This window comes from Prionailurus viverrinus, chromosome B4 (genome assembly GCF_022837055.1).
Source record: "Prionailurus viverrinus isolate Anna chromosome B4, UM_Priviv_1.0, whole genome shotgun sequence".
NCBI lineage: Eukaryota > Metazoa > Chordata > Mammalia > Carnivora > Felidae > Prionailurus > Prionailurus viverrinus.
This window is the reverse complement of record NC_062567.1, coordinates 50,581,608-50,604,163: the sequence shown is the minus strand read 5'-3', so window position 1 is coordinate 50,604,163 and position 22,556 is coordinate 50,581,608. Positions and strand designations below refer to the sequence as shown.

Below are 22,556 nucleotides of genomic sequence, written 5' to 3'. Positions count from 1 at the left end.
GATGCTTCGGCAGTATCAATAAACAAAACAACAGCCACAAAAGTTGCTCCATCACTATGGAGCTTAAATTCTAGAGAAGGAGACAGAGAGTAAATAATGAAAGTAACAAATTCTACCACGTATTAGATGACAAGTGCTCTTGAAGGAAGAGTAAGATAATAAGTAGGGACTGGTACTACAGGGGGCGGGGCTTCATCTTGAAGTGGGAGAGGGGGAGTTGTCAGGCTAAACCACAATGGGATGCCAGTATCAGATTTAAGACTGGAAGACACAGGCACATAGGAAATGAGCTAGGAGGATATTCAAGAAGAAAGTGTTCCAGGCTGAGAGAATAGCCAATGCAAATACTATCACTGAGTACACTGGCATGCACAAAGAATAGTACAGGTAAGTGTAGCCGAAGCAGGGTAAGTGAAGAGAAAGGTAATAAGACATAAGATAATGGCGAAGATAAAGGAGCTCAATTACAGAGGTCCCTGTAGGGGTTATAAAGTCCTTGACTTTTACTCTGACTAGGTGAGTCATGGATGGTTTCAAGCAGAGGAGTAACATTAACCAACCTCTATTCTCAAGTCACCTAGGTTGCTCTGCTGGGAACTGACAGTTAAGTAAGGAAGCAGAGAGAACTGCTGAGAGGTTTTGGTAGCACTCAGGCTAGGCAAGATATAAGCTCTACGGCAGCTGTAAAAGCGAGATGGAGAGAAGTACTCAGATTCTGGACTATTCAGAAGGTAGAACTAACTAGACATGCTGGTAGATTGGGTGTGATGGATAAGAGAATGACAGAAATCCAGGTTGCCCCCAAGATCTCCGACGAAACACCTAGAAGGCTGCAGTTGCCAACAGCTGAGATTAGGAAGACTGCATCTGGATTGGGTTTGAAGGCAACGTTTGGAGGTTCCCTTTGGGACACATGGAGTTTGAGATGTGTGTTAGATATCTGAGTCAAGAGGTCATTTATTGCAGCTGCATATGGGAGTCTGGATTTCAAAAGAGGGGTCCAAGCAGGAGATATAAATTTAGAGGCTGTCAGTCTGAAAATTAATTTCTAGCTAAAAGAGCAAGAGAAGCAAAGCACTCATTGGTCACTTAACATACATCATGCCCTACACCGTAAACTCTCACATGCCTTATGTCATTTAATTCTTGTAACTCCCCTGTTTTTCAGACTAGACCATTTTACAGCCTAGTAAATTAAATTGAGAAAGTCTAAGTAATTCCCTGAGGCTAACCAGCTTTCCTTATGGCAATGAATTTTGGAAGAGGCAGACGTTGGACTCCTATGTAGGCTTTTCCATTAGCTATATAACCTCTCAAGGGCCCAATACAAATAGAAATGTAGCTTATATTCTGGCTGTGATAAATGAAAAAAGGAATCCAAAAAGCGGATGCAGAACTATAGACCTAATATAATAAATGCCCTTAATGATGTGAATTAAATTTAAAGTTGAGTTTAATAAGCCTTTTGCAATGAATGAAAATTTACAAAGTCTTTTAGGATTGAATAAAAATGTTTAAAACATTTTGGTTTTCTTAAGTAAATTGTCTTCTTGAAAAATCACCTGTTTCTCACAAGTCACTTACTTTATTTTGATGTTACCAACATGAGCCAAATTGTGCACACATATGTAGAACATTAAGTAACCTATTTCTCTAAAACAGAACATAAAAATGATGGCTTATTCATTTGATACCATATTTTTCAAAGAATTATAGTACAATTCTCTCTTTTCCTAATCATTTGGCTTTAAAGGTTTCATATCTATTACGTGTCTTGTACTTTTTTAAGTATTTAAGAGTTAACTTATTTAAGAATATTTGGATGCAGAAGATACATATCTTTTCAATAGGTAAGAGTATCACATACCATTTCTGACAATGTTTATGAGCCAAATTATAAATTCTACTGTAAAATTATAGACATACCAATAAAAAAATAAAAAGTTTGAGAAAAAAATAGAACTTCAAGATTTCTTACTACAAACTAAATATGCTAGTCTGACCAAAAACAGTTTCCAAATTTACTCTGATAAGATTAACAAAAATATTTCATGTACTCATATATACATTAAATATTGAGGACCCAGGGCTATATCATTATAACATCTGTTTTCTCTGGTCATGATGGACAGATGCAGAAAATAAATTTTCCAAGTTACACAGAATTTATTTTTTAAATTATATATACACACACATAGTATGCATATTATGATATAAATGATATATATAAATACATGGTCTATGAATTTATAACTTTCAAGAAAATAATTTTAAATGTAAATATTCACATGGGTTATGGTTTTATAGGAGGTTAACTCAGAGAACAAACATTGACTTAGCATTAGCATTTACAAAATAAACTTGTGGAGAACTCATTTATTTAACCTGTTCTACACACACACACACACACACACACACACACACACACACACATTTACTGTTCCCATAGCTTCTTGACCTATATTATCTTATATACTTTAGAGCTTACAAAATACATTACAAATATGTAACCACCGTTCACTGAGGCCCACTGGTCCCCTAGCAGTCACTGGAAGGTGTATTCATGGGGACCTTAACCAACCAGAGCAGCTCCGCATACATTTGTTTTGTATGTCAGCTCCGTTTAATATTCTGTAGCAAAAGGGCTTCTGTAGCTTACAAAATTACTTGGAAAACCACTGTCCTCGATATTTCTTAATTAAAAATAAAATTACTGAGGCATCAAAGTTCCACATTTATGTAACAGAACTACAGAAAGAAATGTGTAACCATCAACAGACACTTGGATTAACATTACTTTTCCCAAAGAAACCAGGCAAAAAAAAAATCTGTTTTGTATCATTTACTGGAAAGCTTAACATGTGAAGCAGTACTAAGTAGTGGTTTTACAAAATGTTGAGTTATTTTCAGTAATGTGCTAAGATTCACCACGGTGTACGTTTACATCAAAGTAAATAAAACATTTCAGTACAAAAGAGTCCTTTAATAAAACCTAGAGAAATACTATATATAGGAAAGAGAACTCTGTACTTCATAGGACATTTTTCATTGAGATCTTAGTGGTTCTGGAAAATGAGTAAGAGACTTAGTTATATGCCGTTTCTACATAAGCAAATGAAGTGCAGTGGCAAAAAATGATTCACACAGGGCTGCAAAGTTAGCAGAGAGAAGAATTCTCCTAAGTCCAGTTCAAGGGAAATTGCCACGGACCACATAGACCTCTGTCACTGTGTGATGAACTATTGTGTTATGAATTTACTGTGAATTTACTGGAACTTAAGTGATAGGCCATAAATACAGGGCTATATAAACTAATTGCTGACTACACACTTGAAATGAAATCTAAACCTAAAGAATGGATCTTTTTGAGCTAAAACCTCAGACAGGGTTGGCTAAAGCACTTACACTTGCTAACCAACAAGCATCTTCCCCATATACTTAACAAGGAAACGACCTCTGGGGCTTCAGCTGCTGGCATAAGCTCAATGTACTGGGCAGAATAACAGACCCTGGGCTGTTCACATGGTGATCTCCAGCAGCTGTGAAGACATGGCAACAGCAACCCTGCAGATGGGATTACAGACCCTGAGATCAGGAAATTATGCCAGACTATCATCGCTGTAACCACAGGATCCTTATAAAAGGGAGGCAGAAGAGTCAGTCGTAGGACACGTGAAGATGGAAGAGGTCAGAGCAATGTGATTTATGACGGACTTGGCCTTTGTTAGCTTTGAAAGTGGAGGGAAAGGGCCACGAGCCAAGGAAACTGGACAGCTTCTATAAGCCGGAAAAGGCACAAAAATGGATCTTACCCAGAGCCTAAAGACAGACATGCAGAACCACCTCCCCTTGATTCTAGCCCAGTGTGAACGTCAGATATTTGATCTATAGAACTATAAAAAATAAATATGGGTTAGTGCCATTAAGTGTGTGATAACTGGCTACAGCAGGAACAGAAAATTTGTAAACTTGGCTTATAAAAGCATGTTTTCTTTATAAATGAAAAAAGATCTTAACATTCATTTAAGAAACATCTACTGAAAGTCTAAGGTGTGCTAGACTCAAGGACATGGGATTAAAAGAAGACTAAGATGCACTCAGGAACTGGCTTATGTGCACATGGGTCTGTGTACATAAAAGTTTCTGTATGTAAAAGGTTAACAGAGTAGCTGAGAAGAAGGAAGGACTTTAGAATCTTGAACAAAAGTTCTCAACTCAAGGAAATGCTCCATAATTTGTAATGGTAATAATAAGTTATTACACATTCCATTACATTTGAAAAACAGAAATCTAAAGACAGTGGACCCCAGGATGGTCTATAAATTCTAGTGAACATCAAACATGATGTCGATTTTATTTAATTTATTTATTTTTAATTTTTTTAATGGGTATTTATTTTTGACAGAGAGAGACAGAGCAGGAATGGGGGAGGGGCAGAGAGAGAGAGAGAGACACACAGAATCCGAAGCAGGCTCCAGGCTCTGAGCTATCAGCACAGACCCTGACCCAGGGCTCGAACCCACAGACCATGAGATCATGACCTGAGCCAAAGTCGGATGCTCAACCGACTGAGCTACTCAGGCACCCCTGTGATGTCGATTTTAAAGTTAAAATCCAATAGAAGCAAAGCTACCACACAGAAATTTATTGACAGAATCATGATGTCATAAAAATATGCATCTAAAAATTAGTTTCTTAATAGTAATAATTATTCTACATGATTCTAATTTCAAAAAACAAATACTCAAATTAGATGACACATTAAGCAAAAGAATGATCAATATGTATCTATACAACTTACTTCTTTCTGGAATACTCTCCATGCCTTCTCTTGATTGGTTACTGAATGACAGAAATTTTTCTATTTTGGATAGGAAATTGATAAGAAGAAAATCAAAGGTAATTTTTTTCACCGAGTTTCAACCTCTGTAGCTAGATTTACATCCCGCTTATTTCTAAAGTCTATTGCCAATAAGAGAATAATCTTTATGTGGAATACTGGGTAAAGCCTCAGGAGTTAGAAGCACTAGATTGATATTTAATATTAATTAGTGTTGTAAACTAGTATAGAAAACACACTTCATATTAATATCACTTAGTATTCTGAACCTAGTATATCAACCTAGTAAACTCCATAATCACTTCAGGTGATGATGAACAAGCTTTATATATATTAAGTCAGAGAAAAATACTACTGTAGTAATATATAGGAAGTAACAGACTAAATACCCGTATGATTTATAGATAATGACTAAATGATGAGGATAGCCATAGTAGCTTGCTCTATGACAAGTTCTGTGATACACTGTCTCATTTATTCTTCACAATAATCCAAAGCGATATACACGTCATCTCCACTTACAGTTGAAGAAAAGGACATGGAAGGATTAAGTATCTTTCACAAAGTCACACAGCTAGTAAGCGATAAAATCAGGATTTGGTCTGGCTCCCAAACATGAGTCCTTCCCCTTTCCTACACAGCCTCTCATGGACAGAAGTGAAGGTCGCAGAATGAAGTACTGAATTGGAATTCTGGGATGTCCTCAATTCTTACCTATGGAATATTGAGGAAATCAATGCACCGATCTTGGACTTAGCTCCCATTATATAAATTAAAAGATCAGAGGAGATCAAAAGGACTTTAGTTCTATAATTCATTCATGTTTTTACTCATTTATTCCATAGATACACATCAAATGCTTTTTGCCAGACCCCTTCTAGGTACTGAGCATACCACAGTGAACACAGCAGAAAAAGATCCTGACTTATCTCATTTCCTCTGGTAAAATGAATACTTTTTGGGCATGTGACCTCAGGGAAGGTATTTCTGGTAAGGGATATTTGACTTGTGACCTGAACAAAATAAGAATTTAAGCCATGGATATACCCTCGGAAAAAGGTTTTCTAGGCAGGAAGACTCATTCCATTGGTCCATTCAAACTCTACCTGTGTTAAGCATCCTTTGACTAAATATCCTTCCTCATACGATTGCTGGATTAACACTTAAAGGAATAAATTTTAAAAGATTTTTTAAAAATAGGAAGTGGTTAGAAGCATCCAGCTTTTCCTAACTGTTCCTATATCCTGTCAGCTACAAACTGAAAATCTAATATTTGGGAATGAAGGAAGTCATGTGATTCAGTAGAAAGCACCCAACTGGTAATAATAATTCCTACCAAAAACATAGGGAGTATTTGCTTCACGTACATCCTTACAGGATATAAGCAAGGATAGGGTTTTTTTAGGTTAATATTATTTTATGAAGTATTATTTACAAATGGATGAACAATCATTTGTATTCCCTTTTAAAAGTTCAGCGCATACAGGTTTGTAAGTTTAACAAGTACAGAGTTTATGGAAGTCAGAATCGAGGGTATAATCAATTCTATAACAGGATGAGCTGCACACACAGGTGAGTTATTTAGCATAAGACTGGGACGACAGCTTAATGTGGTACATTTGACATGTCAAAAGCAATAATGCAGTCATTTCTACTACCATTAACATCTCAAGATTTAGCATCCTTTTTCAATTTTATTACCAAGGCATCAGACTAACTTGAAACATGTAAAATAGTCTGGAATTATCACTTACAATATTAAATGCACCAGAAAATAGCTTCATTTTTATAAGTGCTCATTAGAGAAACAGAACGCAACTCTCTCAGTATAATTTTCTAGGAAAATAAGAATAATAAAATTTAACTACTTCAATTCTATGCACCATTTCAAATCACTTCTACTGAACTAAACAGAAATTCTTATTCCATTTAAACAATTGAAAAAGTTGATACAAACAGGTTGTGGGAATAATTTTGTATCTATTTAGAGTAGTAATATTGTTCATAGCTGGTTAAAATGCTGAAATATTTATTCCTTCATTCATTTAATTGTACGGTATTTACTTAGCACTTTCCAGGCAATAAACAAACTCTGACTTGGTGCTGAGGATATACTGACACTAACATAGACACCAATCTTTGAATAAAAATAATCTTTGAACTCAACGAATATTTTCTCATTTCTGATTTAATCATTTTGGCTTATTGCTTCACAATGTACCTAAATCCAAAGGCAGAAAAAAAAGTAGTGTAAATTCTTGATCAAAGAATAGTCAGAACATAATATTAAAGAGGGAATTCCTATGCTTGGACTACAATTCCATGCCAATATTTTCTCTTTTACCTGTAACACTTGTAAATTCTCTACAGTAAAATAATTAAAGCCTTTTCCCCTTTAATCAGTCATTTTTCTTAATTTTTTTAAATGTTTGTTTATTTTTGAGAGGGGGGACAGCGGCAGAGAGAGAGGGAGACACAGAATCCAAAGCAGGCTCCAGGTTCTGAGCTGTCAGCACAGAGCCCAACGTGGGGCTCAAACTCTTGAATTGCAAGATCATGACCTGAGATGAAGTTATACACTTAACTGACTGAGCGACCCAGATGCCCCTAATCAGTAATTTTTCCAATATTAGGGGAGGAAAACCCTCTAAGATACAATATACATATTTTTTAAATATAAAGAAATTCATTTAAACAAATAACTTCATTATATTTTTCTGCTGAGCAAACCAGTTGTTGAACAGTCCAAATAATAAGAAACAAATTCCTGAAAAATGAAAAAAAATAATTTTAATCATACCAAAGAGAAAAAATAATTCAGAATCTAAATAAAAAATGGTTAAGGGACCAAGTTAAGATTATGGGCCATTTTTCAGTTAATATAGGGAAACACACTCTCTTCAAAGTATAAAGATTAATCATTTTCTTCTTTTAAAACAATGTGTAAAAAAATTGCTTCTTGCAATGGCAACTTGTCATTAGTCAAAAATGACAGATCTACATATTCTATATTAAAATGCATTAAATTCTAATTAAAATATTTTGCTGTTTTTCACTATATATACACATACACATATATACGTACATACACACATATATTTACGTGTGTGTGTGTGTGTGTGTGTATATATATATATATATATAAAACCATATATGTAATATGGTTTCTGTTTTCAAGAGGTCCCTTAATTTACAGAAAAACTCTTTAATTTCTCTTTATATATATTGGCTCCCATTTTGATTTAAATAAGTTCACAAAACACACTGCCCAACATCTAGGAGAATTAGAATTTTATATTATTTAATATTAGGATAAATTTTCCTTTGATAGAAAAAAATATATATATATATATATTTATTTATTTCAACAGAGATAAATTATACTTCTAGGACTGATAGGTTTAAAGTACTCCAGCAATTATATCAGAATCACATTAATTTTTTTTTAATCTTATGAGGATGTATCCTAAATAAGTACAGTCTCTTTAGGGAACCAGTACTGACAGTTTTCATTATAGTAACCTGAGAGATCTCTTGAGAAGAAGTATCTAATAACAGAGTTTCTATTACAGAAAAAGTACCCATCTTAATACCCAACATAAACCACCATGGTAATATTGAAACTTTCAAATATGGCCAGCAGAATGCAAGCACAGTGCTTCTTCATGGAACTTCTCACGTATGCTGGGCCCATCCCCTTGTATGTAGCAAGGCTAGTACAGAGGACATAGCCAGCAACATGAACGATCCTCTTCTGGAACCCTTCTAACCTGTCACTTTCATATATGTGTGTGCTACATTTTAAAAAATCTAGCAGTTATGAAGACCTTTCTCCTTAAGTATAAAGCCCAACTCAGTGAGTGACAGAAGTTTAGAACCAATACCTCTTTAGTTCAATATAGCAAAGCAAATCAAAATCTCTAAAAAAGTATCTTTTTCAATACGAAAGTCAGTAACTTAATTTTGGATGAATTCCAACACCCAAAAGTAGAGTTCTGATTGAGAAGAACCAAAATAAATTCTTTGTATGGCTCTAAAAGCACTTGGGTCCATGAGATGGTACAGAGATAATCTGCACCTAAGGCTCTCTGAGGATTAGTTTTGCTTGTTTGCTTGGGGTGGGGGGGAGTGGTTCCGTTCAGTGACCAGGAAGTCCAAGAGGTTTTAACAAGGATAATTCTAACTAGCCAAACGTGTAAAGAGGGTTACCCAGCTATATCAAAAAGGATGACTTCAGGTTTTTAATGTCAGCAGGTTTGTGTGTTTACCACTTCATTACTTCACTTACTAATCCTTTGATGTATCCAATCTATCCAGCCGTTAAATATATCACGTACTTGGTGTTGGGCATTCAGCTCTTCAGTCCCTTCCCCCTGACAGGGTCAGTCACAATGGGCCAGCCCAGCACACGGTCTTCAGTAACTAATTCAGAATCAACCCCCACTTCTCACCACCGATTCCAGCCCAATGAAGAGGGGTCGGAATCTTGGCACAGTATTCTTTGACCTCTGCTGGTTTGCTTTATTTATTAACATTTATTTTTGAGAGACAGAGGGAAACAGAGTGCAAGTGGGGGAGGGACTGACAGAGAGGGAGACACAGAATCTGAAGCAGACTTTAGACTTGGAGCTGTCAGCACAGAGGCCGACTTGGGGTTCAAACTTGTGAACCGTGAGGTCATGACCTGAGCCAAAGTCAGACGCTTAACCAAGTGCCCAACATCTGCTTATTTACACTGACATTGAGAGTGCCAACGAGGGGGAAGTAAAAAGCAAATTCAAGTATGATTGTTGTCTGATGACCTAATGAGGATAAAAATGATATAATAATTTAACACGCTGAATTCCTTTAGCACACAGAAGAAATCCAACAGACCAGAATTTCCATCTTGACAGCAAAATGCCTGTACAGTTGTGTTCTCATCTTTGTTTTAATGACCAGCTCAATGTTGCCCATTTGGCTTCTTATCAAAGAAATCCAATTGAAAACTTACCAGGCACTTTTCTACATTGCTGGTGGAAGTGCAAATTGGTACAGCCTCCTTGGAAAGCAATTTGGCAATATGTACGGGAAGTTCTCAAGTATTCATACCATTTGGCCCACTAATTCCCCTTCTAGGAATACTTCATAAAGAGATCTACAACTTGAGATATTTTTATACAAAGTTTTTATCTCATTATTTGTAATAAGGACTATCAGGAAACAAAAATGTCTAACAAGAGAGTAAGTTATGTCATAGCCATAGAGAAAATTGGCACATGACCACTAAAAATGTTTTGAACACTTAGTACAAAACAAAATGCTTGTAAAATAGACATATTTAAAAGGAACATTCAAGATTAAATACAGCGCACCATGTAAAACGTTTAACTGAAGATACAGAAAACATGAGCTGCTGATCTCAGATTAGCATGTTAACACTGTATTTTTTTTTCCTTTTCTTCTTTGTATTATCCTAACTTTCTAAACACTGAACTTGTGGTTACAAATCTAAGAAATCCAAAATCTGATATTCTGAAAGCAATTCAAATTTGGTTGGATGATTTGCTAGGTGCCAGGAATAAAGGTTTAAGACTGAGACTAGAGGCACAGATCACCAGAGCATGTGCTGAAGATGACAAGACAACTGGCAAAACAGGCAAGAGATCCAGGGAGAGGACGGAAGAATTACCAGGAGGCACTGAGGGAGCACTTAGCAGATGGAGAGTTAGGACAAAAGATACTACACAGAAAGTCATGAAATGTCCTCTTTTCTGCTGCCCTTATGGAAGAATTCTCAAAAGGAATTCTTTTAGAGAGGAAATATGTTAAAATAAGTAATATTGTACAATTTGTTTCTACAACAATCTCATTCATGCTAAATCCTCAAATGATGTAACTGAGAAGTACTGTATTTAGGACAGATTGTCACCAATGCCACTAAAACATAGTTTTATTACAGTACTGTTAAAAATGTTATTTGTTCCAATTCTCATCAGTGTAACCTTAATGAACAGTTGGTGGAAACTTTCCTTTACTCAGTCTAGATTCTCCATTACAGCAATATTCTTAATTATTTCAAAGCAGCATGAAATATATTGTCGTCCACCATAATTCTGACCAGAAGTAAAAATAAACAAATGTTACTTTTTTCATATTTCACTTACTGAATTTTATAAAATTTACACAATAAAGGGCAAATTTAGTTCATTAGTTGTTACAAAAGGAGAAAAAAGTTCTAGGCCAACAATATATATAAATAAAAAATAATCATGATATATATTATTGCATCTAAAAACTTTACAAACACTAGGGCACCTGGGTCGTCCAGTCGGTTAAGCATCCAACTCTTGATCTCGGCTCAGGTCATGATCTTGAAGTTTGTGAGTTCGAGGCCCACATCGGACTGTGTACTGATAGTACAGAGCTTGCTTGGGATTCTGTCTCTCCTCTCTGCCCCTCCCTTGCTGTGCTCTCTCTCCCTCTAAATAAATAAATAAACTTAAAAAAATTTTTACAAACACACCATGGGATTCCAATAACTCATAATTGTGCTTCTCTAACCTCATTACACTGAGATCAACCAGTTCAAAAATTTGCCCCTGAATTTTACATAATTATTAATATTTTGATAAACTACCTAAAACCTACGTGCACAGAATATTTGTATCAAGAAAAAATATTCAAAAAGCTGTTCTTCAATCAAGTTAAAAGCCATAGAAAGAAGTCTATAAACCTTTTCTTTATAAAATTGATGGGGTTAGGACCTAGAGAAATAAAAGGCTTCAGTCACTTCCTGAACAGCTGAACTAATGTCAGTCATGTACATTCCTTCTTATTAAAGAGTGGCCTGAAGATGATTTAATCTACATGATTCAAAATACAAAAAAAACTTACTCGCTTCTCTCAAATCCAAAATTAGGGATTACAAGGTGAAATGTTACTACTGCATTGTATATAATAGTGCAATATTAAAATAGTCCCAATCCCCATCTAAACAGAAAAGTTTAAATATATCATGGTATATGCACACAGCGGAATACTCTAAAGCCAATAAAGAGTAAGTGAGTGAGTGAGTGTGTATGTGTGTATGTGTGTGTGTGTGCAGAGAGAGAGAGAGGAATGGGTATGCATTTGTGTATGTTTGTGTATGTTTATTAGTATATGTGTGTGTGTAGATACAGAGATAGAAGATGATCAAGATATATTGCTAGAGTAAAAAATCACACACATGCTTTTCTCAAAGTATTCAGTGACTCCTATGATTGGGTCATCTATTTCTTCCCAGGACCCTGAGTCCTACAGTAGCAAAGATAGGACTCAAACCTAGGCAGTCTTGTTCTAGAGGCTATGCTCTCGCACACACCCATGCGCGCTCTCTCTCTCTCTCTCTCTCTCTCTCTCTGCTCACCATGGAATACTGCCTCCTTGCTGTGTTGATATACATGTCTTTTTTGTATTGAAAGATCATGCACTAAGTTATTGATAGGAATTTTATCTGGGAAGTAGAATTATAGGAAGAAGTGTAAACTTCTATATTTTATAGTTCTACAACATTATGTTTTTCTGGGGCACCTGGGTGGCTCAGTCAGTTAAGCATCTGACTTCAGCTCAGGTCATGATCTCATGGTTCATGAGTTCAAGCCCCATGTCAGGCTATGTGCTGACAGCTCAGAGCCTAGAGCCTGCTTCCGATCCTGTGTCTCCCTCTCTCTCTGCCCTTCCCCTGCTCACATTCTCCCTCTCTCAAAAATAAAATAAACATTATTTTTTGTCAATTTTTATGTATTCCTAATAAAAATGCAATGCATTATACATTCAATAGTGAGATGGCAACAATGGGAAATGACAGCACTTACTATTACTCCTTTAAAGAAATTTGGTCTAATCTCTTAGGACAAATAACCCATTTTGTAGTTAAATTTTTATTTAAAAAATTTGACTGTAGGGCTTTCTTACAAATTATGGATAATCATTCTGTAACGTAGAGGTCTAGACAATATGCTGCGTATTGACACTCCTGGATTGGAAAAAAAAAATCCTTGAATATGAAAAGAGTAAAGGATTACTAAATTATTATTCCTATTGTTGACAATGTGCCAAAGAGATATTGGATTAACTAGTTCTTCCAATGGGATGAGAACCAAAAGAAAAACATTTAATATTCTACTTTTAACAATATACTCCAGAGTTTAATAAAGATAGAATTTTATAGTTTCCCTTGGGACAATATTGATGTACAGAAGAGTAAGTATGCTTCAAATTTCATTTCATCAAATCTAGATGATCAAACTATCTGAACTATGTCTTATAGGGAACTGGAGTCTAAGTTCCACCCCAGCCTCACTATGCATCCACTGCCTTGCTTAGTCACAATGTAGACAAGCCTAACATTTCCCTTTTCCATATTGCAAACACAAAATTCCCACACTACTCCAGTGTTCACAGTTTCCCACATTATAATGGACTCTGGGAAGAAAACAGAATCAATATTAGCAATTTTGCCTCATAGCTAGACACTTTGGAATGCACCCTTTCCAAATATTTAAGGGTAACTGTCATTTTTCTGATAGGTAAAAATAAAAATTTTAATGTTCACTTTTAAGTAGCAATTGATAACACATATATATGCTTGATATACACATAGTTCAGGCAGTGTTTTATATTAGCACCTAACATCAAATTAACCAATTCTATTCAGTGAAAGAAATCATAAAAGATCTTTCTCCTTCCATTCTTTCAATCTTTCAGTCCCTCTCTCTGCGAAATGCTAAACTCATCAGTTGCACATGTGGTTATTTCCTAAAAGCTGAATCTAGCTTACTGGGGGGAACAAAAACAAAACAAAAACCCCACAAACCCAGAATTCCCCCACCTCTGGGTATAGAAAGCCTCCAGATGTCACTCATATCCAACTTTCCTACCAAGGATTTACTAATGAATGGCTGCCAACATTGAATATACCCACGGCTACAAATCCTTCAGCCTCTGTGACGTCAAGACCTCAAACATGTGGGAAAAATTCAGGTCATTCATTATTGGAGCGTAAATGTTAACAATCATTGTCTCCAAGCCACAGACATTAGCCTGACCTAAAACCCATCTGTCATCAACATCTGAATCAGTGAACATTATTTTCAGACTTGTTTTACTAGAATAAAGCTACCTACTCTATAGGTAAGGGAAGAACTGGAATTAACTACAAATGTTAAATAAATGTTGTATTTTATGACCACATACGATTTTATATAGAAGAGTTGAATTAAACATTAATGTGTTTAGCCACAAATGATTTCCTTCATGTACAGGGATTGGTAGAGAACTGCACATTGACTTTTCATTCTTCTATATAACTACATGGAGTATACATAGGACAAAATAAATGACTGTCTTATTTTCATGTCTACAGTATTTTACTTATACCCAAACATTTTTTTGGATCAAAATGGTAATAAGTCTCTGCACAAGGATGGCCATCATTTTTCGTGACCACCTGGAAGCTTGCTCACATTGTGAGGGGCTGACTGCCAAGCTAGGTAGCTGTATCACTCTGACTCTAAGTTACAGCCAGATGAAATTTTTAGTACAAGTTTTCTGTATTAATTTCTAGAAAAGACAAAAATGAATGCATCTTTCTCTTCTCTTGCTGTTCATTCAAGTGAGAATGAATTACAAAACTCCTTAATAAAGGAATGAAAAGGGTGCCTGGGTTGAGCATCAGACTCTTGATTTTTGGCTCAGATCATGATCTCATAGTTATGAGATCGAACTCCACGTGGGGCTTTGAGCTGGGCCTGGAGCCTGCTTAAGATACTCTCTCTCCCTCTCCCTCTCCCCCTCTCTCACTTACATCTCACTTACTTTCTCTGTTTCTCTCAAAACAAAAAAAAAAAAGGAAATAAATCGTTATTAGTAAAAATCTGTTCTTAGAGCAAACAGAAAATGAATTTTTTAGAACTTTAGTTTCTCTTTCTTGGAAAAAGAACTTCTTTGATGATTCCCAAAGAATTGACTAGTTCTTGAAGAATTATTAGTTAAAAATATTTACTAAAATATAAACTATCACCTTGACCACAGATACTTTAGACAAAATAATGGTGATTAAGCACTGGGAATAACACTTTGCATTCAGTGCTAAAGAAGCTATTTCTCTTAAAAGCTGGCTCATTGAAAAAGAGGCAGGTCTCATGGGAATAACAATGAAGATGAATTTTTCAAAAGAAAGAAGATCAGACTAATGTGGTAAAGCTCTGTAACACAGTTAAATAGAGGCTTTAAAGGAAAATGTTAAGAATACTTATTCATCAACACCAAACGACATTCTTGAATGCACTTCTCAGATAGTGTGATGGGTATCACCAACTGAAGCAAGAAAAACTCCAGGCTCCAGAATCAGGACTGGACTGACCAGGTTATGTGTGCATGTTGGGGGTAGCAGGGGTGAGGAGTGGAGTCATGAAAGGGGGAAAGGGTGACTGGGACAGGGTGAGTGAAAAGGGAAGTGAAAGAGTGATATACTACCCCTCCCAGAGTAAAAAGAATGAAAGGTAGGAATGGTTTTGTCTTACTTTGCTTCCTTGTTTTTAAGTGTGAGTTTATGCACTTCATGTGCATGTGGATAGCAATGATGTCAATTATATTTGTTTGGGGTGGAAAAAATGTAAACATATAATTCCAACTGGTGAAGATAAAATAAATGTTAACATATGCCACATGGAAAGTTTGTGAAAGACTTTGAAATGGGCAAAAGATAAAACATACATCCTAAATCATGGGTATCCTTACCAGCTCACACCTCCTAGTTATCTCCTCCTTCCAAAGTCTTTGAGCCATTTTAGAACTCCCTAAGTAATATAAATTTGAGAGCAATGCAAATTACTGTCAGAAAACTGTCATAAATATAAGCCATGTCCATTAGAATGCAACTGATTCTTGTTCTGTGGATACTCATGAGTTTTGCATCTTTTTGTTTTTTTTTAAGTAGGCTCCACACCCAGCTCAGAGCCTAATACAGGACTTGAACTCATGACCCTGAGATCAAGACCTGAGCTGAGATCAAGAGTCAGACACTTAACTGACTGAGCCACCCAGGAGTACCCAGTTTTACATCTTTTTAAAATTCATTTTATCATTCACTATGTTGACTATAAATGTGATACATTGACTTCTCCTTTGAATCAGCTGTAACATCAGTTCCCTCAATCAGTTAAGTAAATAAATACACTCATTTCATAGGAGTCATGACTTACACTTTTCTAAAAAAAAATTATCCTTAGGCTCTGCACACAGCCGTGCACATATACACATACCCTCAGAAACGGACACAGAAACCAATAAGATTTAAAATTATGTTGAGTTGGACTCCAAGTACTTTTTCCCATATATTTTTCTGTATTGTCTGAGATTTAATGATCATGAATTACTTCATTGATTAAAAAAGAATATTGTTTTTTTTTAAAAAGGCTAAAGTAATCCTCTAAGAGTTTCTACACATAGATATCTAACTCCCAAATATATTTTTTAAATGCTGTCATCAGGTGACCCATTCAAAAGGAGCCAGTTTCTAAAACACCATATCAATTACATTTTCATTTCTCTCTTTCTTAAAGTTTATTTATTTTGACAAAGAAAGAGAGCAATCATGAGCAGGGGAGGGGTAGAGAGAGAGGGAGACTGAGAATCCTGATGCAGGGCTCAAACTCACTAACTATGAGATCATGACCTGAACCGAAATCAAGAGTCAGACACTTAATCCACTGAGCCACCCAGGAACCCCCAAAAATAACTATTCCTTGGACTTTATTTGGAGAAACAACGAAGTATCAATAAAATCATAGACATTAGTGTCTAAGCATTAATGAGATAAAGTCTTCAATCTCGTTAATTCAAGCCACAATCTCTTCAGCCATTCCAAAGTATTCATCTTAATTTTTTAAAAGTGTTTTATTGGAATGCCTGGGTGACTCAGTCTGTTGAGTGTCCAACTTTGGCTCAGGTCATGAACTCATAGTCCGTGAGTTTGAGCCCTACATCGGGCTCTGTGCTGACAACTTGGAGCCTGGAGCCTGCTTTGGATTTTGTGTCTCCCTCTCTCTCTGCCCCTCCCCTGCTCATGCTCTGTCTCCCTGTGTCTCAAAAATAAATAAAAACATTTAAAACAATAAGAAATAAATAAAAGTGTTTTACTGATAAAAATTAATAAATCTTTGCACTCTGTAGCCTGCCATATCATAACAGGGCACCCATAATGAAATTACTATAGAAATAAGTAATAGTATTTAAATGCAAAGTAAATATTTGCACACAGAGAAGTTAAATATCACAGGTTCTAAAAACATGAATTCCATTGCAAATGTAGACAGGTGAATCCTTACAATTTATTACTTTTCATATAATATCCACATCAGCACAGAGATGACAGAAAATAGGTAACTCTATTATGTATCATTACAAAATACCTGCCCATTTTCTTACTGAACAAATCAATATATGTGAATTAACTTTTTACCTTATTCTGAACATTCAGAATAAAAATATAATATACCCTGAAGACATATTAAAAATCAATCATGAAGGAACTAGCCAATGTTTCAAGAACTGTTATGGGTTGAATTGTGTGCCCCCTTCCCCAAAAGATTTGAAGTCCTAACCCCCTCACCCCTCAACCCCCCACCAGTGCCTGTGAATGTGACCTTATTTGGAAAAAGGCTTTTGCAGATGACTGATTTAAGATTAGGGTATTTGTGGGGGCCCTAATCCAGTATGATTACTTCTTTATTAAAAAGGCAAATTTGGACACAGAGACAGACATGTACAGAGCAAACATGATGTGAAGACACAGGGAGAATGCCATCTACAAGCCAAGGAATACCTGAGACCACCAAAAGCTAGGAGAGCGGTACAGAACAGATCCTTCCTGGAAAACTGTCAGAAAAGACCAACATTCCAGCACACAGATCTCAGACTTCTATCTCCAGAACTCTGAGAGAATACATTTCCGTTGTTTAAGCCTTTCTGTCTGTGGTACTGTTACAATAGCCCCTGAAAACTAGCCCAAGAATTGACATTTCATTGTCTAACTTCACATGCTACTTATGATCTCAATATAATATACTATTAATGCACATTAATGACTAACCGAATTATTTTGACTCTTTCCCTTCAACTTGCCCTCTATCAACACACACACACACACACACACACACACACACACACACACACACACACACCAGGAAAAAGAGCGAAACTTAAAGAACTCTTTGAAAGGAACATGGTAATTTTTTAAATACAAACTACAATGGACTGTTCTGGTCACTGTACATCAATTATCATTAATGACATTCTTTTAATGCTAATTGTTTCACCTTTTACTGTCATACCTTTATTAAAAATACTTCAAGATTTATGTTTTATCTTAGATATCCTAAAAAATTAAAATGAGACAATGGAATAAGGACCAAAAATGTTAAAGACAAGGCAAAGAGTTAAAACAAAATTAAATCAAAAGCTTTCTGAAATATATATTAAACTTAATGGAGCTCATGATCCATTAATAGATAATAATATCAAAGTGAGAAAGGATAATAAGCACACCGAATTATACAGAGAAACCCCTTTCTTGCAGAGATCAGAAGTAAGCTAAGAAGTTTCCCTTAACCCAAAAGACTGAAAACTATAAAGAAAAGTTTCATTGATTTGGGGGAATATACAAAGCTATATTTACTTCAGTTTATCATGACTGGGTTACTGCTTAATAAAGAACACTTAAAATGTTAAAGAAAATGTTACATAAAAATCAGAAGAGACTTTGCTACTGAGTTATATAGTATGTCACTCCCATTAAGCACAGGATAGTTCTAAGAGCTACAAAGCCTCAAGGTAATCACAGTAACTAGTGGGTTATCTACTTAATTCTGGATAATAACTAGGTAACTAATAGTGTGGAATCGGGCATTCAAATCCACATGTATCACTGAATTCTGGCTGCACAGCTTACTATATAAAGCAATTAAGAAGTGCCTAGGCAACATTGAACAAGAGCCTAACACATACAAAGAGATCTTTGGAAACATTCCATGAAGAAAGTGTAAGTTAAATTCAAGTGGGTATGTGAAGCAGGAAGAAACAGATAACCAAGGCGGTTTTATTCAGCAGACCTATACATTCAGAGCTCTCTAGATAAGATTTGCATGAGAGATTCTGAGTGGCACACATTTTGGAAATCGAGTTTTTCATTATCTATCCAATACTCTGTACTCACAATCCTGTTTGGAGGATGAAAGCCTGAAAAGTAAAAGATGGTGAAACCGGATGAAAAGTAGGTACTGTAACATTAATCCCTTTCCTCCAAAATTTGTTCTAGGTTTAAAAGAGATTGAATTGGGGCACCTGATGGCTCAGTCAGTTGAGCATCCAACTCTTGATTCAGCTCAGGTCATGATCCCAGGGCTGTGGGATCAAGCCCCAAATCAGGCTTGGCACCGAGCATGGAGCCTGCTTGAGATTCTCTCTCTCTCTGCCCCCCGACTCTTACTCTCTAAAATAAATAAAATGAAAAAAGAAAAAGAAAAAAGAAACTGAATTGGAAGGCTTGCAAAGGATGAATTTTCCATAGCAACTGAGCCAGCGATTTTCAATATCACAGTAGAAACAAAAAAAGTAATAAATAGTAGAGGAGAACATGTGCTTCCTATTTTAATCCCATCAAACACATCGAGATGCAAGTTCTGTATGTACTGAAGAGTCACATTTCTAATTCAAGCAATGAATATCTGATACTGGGTTATTCTCAAAGCAGTTAACATTAAAACCAATAGGTGTCATTTTCTCCCTCATGTTCAGGTCATCTGCCAGAATCTGTTCTAGCTTACAGTGTTTGGGGAGTTTTGAGATGGACTGATGACCGGGCACGAAATCTCTGTCAACGCGATCTGAAAAGGATGTCTACAAAAAGTAGGGATATAAAGATAATAAAAAGCACTTTCACATTAAACAAACAAATAAACAAAAAACTCAAGCAGAAACTTTTATTTGCCTAATTCCTACTTCATACTGTACTTTGCACTTTCTAGGAAAAATAAATCAAGCCTTTCCCTTCCACAGAACATGAAACATTGCTTTTGAAAGACTGGAAGCAACGGACTAAAAATTAAGCAATTGTTGCCAATTAAATCTGTAGTACAGCTGCACCCATTTAAAAAGAGCAGCTGTTGAAGAAATAAAAGTACATTCTCTGCATCAAACTACAAAACATTAAAAAACATAGTGACATTTGATTAAATGGATATTTATTAGCAACAGCTCCATATGGCTTTTACACAGATTCTTTTACATAAACACCAGCTTCTCCTTTTCCACTCTAAGTTGAGAAGCGCTTATCTCTGAAACAGTCAGACACTTAGCTCCAATTTTGTCCTTTGAGAAACAACTTTTATTTTATTTTCATGTGTGTTTTATCCAAACCTGCTTGAATACGTACTACTGGGCTCTAATGATTTGCATTTGTCAACTTTGTGTGCCAGAATTTGCTTCACTTCTTCTAGAACTCCGTTTTCTCATCCTCCAGTTGTCCTTGTTTTTTGTTTGTTTGTTTATTTTTCCCACATGCTCCTGAGTATCTGGCTCATTTAAAAAAAAATACATACCTATAGAAACAGAATTTCTCTATGCCATAGCTTCCAGTCAATTGTTTTGGAACAAAAATATTCGTTTCTGTATAGATTATAAATATTTTCTGTATCAGGGTATTTTTTTTCTTTAGAGCACAGAAAAAAGAACAGAGGTGTGCAATGCATATGTTTAGTCATGAAATTAACAAAATATTTTTCATCTTCCAGTTAAATGATTATGTCATCATAAGAGTCAAAAAACAAAAAGAAATGAAGTTGTGCTTTTCATACTTGCCAGAGAAAAGCCATTTTGGGAGCCTGTTAAAAATATATATTTACCAGGTCACTTCCCTGGAGATGCTGAGTGAACTGTATAAGCCAAGAAGCTGGGCAGAGTTTGGGGGATTTGAGAAGAGATTCTGTGAGCAATAAGTGGGATTTATTTTAAGGTCTGAAAAAGATACAAGTAATGATTAAAATGCTTCTTGTATTTATTTTAATTTTTTTGGCTGCTTCATTGTGTTTCTTTATGTGCAACTCACAGACTAGGTCCCAGGACATCCCAGATTTGGTGACGCTTAGATTTACTACAGCAAGAGTCTTTGTATCTAGGCAACCAGGACTGGTAGTTGGTTAACAAAACTCAGTTCACACGGTTGAGTCATGTAAAGCAGAGAAGCATTTCAACAAATTAAATTTGCTTAGAATAAATATTTGATTTTAACTTGAAATATTCATCATCCACACATTCATTCACCATTCTTTCTATGAAGGACAAGACCCTACAAGGTATGGGTCTCCAACATGGTATTACACGTCACCTTTAAAGAGAATATGACCTAAACATCTCCAATACAGCAAGGTTATTTGATCTTAACAGTTCTCCAAATATTTCACAATTATATCACCTACAGTTAATGTAACATATATGTTAAATATACTTGGCCTTCATCAAGCTTCCAAAGAAAACATTTAACCAAATGTCCATAAAACAGACACAATGGTTTTGTTTATATTTAAATAGCAAATATTTAAATTAAATGTATCTACATCAAATAATTTTAATGAAATTATGTATAAGTGAGAACAAACACAGTTGATGGAGCAGTATGTAGAAGTTTGGGAACAAACACTGTCAACATACATCAGTTGGTATTTTCAACAGAGACTGGGCAGCACGGGTCAGTTAGGTGAGCTGATTAAGAAGAAGTCAGTGGACACTGGCTGTAGAGACTTTTCTAGATAGGTCTCCTCTGGCAAGGGAAACAAAACCAAAAATAAACTTTGGGACTACACCCAGATAAAAAGCTTTTGTACAACAAAGAAAATCATTGACAAAACAAAAGGCAACCTACCAAATGGGAGATGATATTTGCAAATGATAACTCTAATAAGGGGTTCATATCTAAAATAAAGAACTTCTACAATTCAACACCAAAAAACCCACAAATAATCCAATTTTAAAATGGGCAGAGCACTTGAGAAGACATTTTTTCAAAGAAGACATACACATGACTAACAGACACATGGAAAGATGCTCAAGATCACTCATCATCAGGGAAATGCAAATCAAATCTACAATGAGGTAACACCTCATACCTGTCAGGATGGCTAAAATCAAAAATACAAGAAATAACAAGTGTGGGTGAGGATATAGAAAAAAAGGAACACTCGTGCACTGTTGGTAGGAATGCAAATCAGTGCAGCCACTGTGAAAAACAGGATGGAGGGTCTTCAAAAAATTAAAAATAGAAGTGCCATATGATGCAGGAATTCCACTACTTGGTATTTACCCAAAGAAAATGCAAACGCTAATTCAAACACTCCTATGTATATTGTACATCATTTACAATAGCCAAGATACAGAAGCAATCCAAGTGTTCATCCATAGATGAAGAAGATGTTGTGTGTGTGCACGCATGTGTATAAATGAAATATGAGCCATAAAAAAATGAGATCTTGCCATTGGCAACAACATGTACAGACCCTGAGGGTATAATGCTAAGTGTAATAAGTCAGAGAAAGACAAATACCATATGACTTCACTCACATGTGGACTTTAAGAAACAAAAGAAATGAGACAAGCAAAAAATTGGCACATGAGTACAGGGAACAAACTGAGGGAACTG

General features: G+C 35.6%; 1 protein-coding gene across 2 annotated transcripts in view; it reads right to left on the bottom strand.

Moving 5' to 3' along the window:
• The window catches only part of PDE3A (phosphodiesterase 3A), a 311,245-nt gene that overhangs the window by 170,860 nt on the left and 117,829 nt on the right, over positions 1-22,556 (bottom strand). The gene's annotated exons all lie outside the window — the stretch shown is intronic.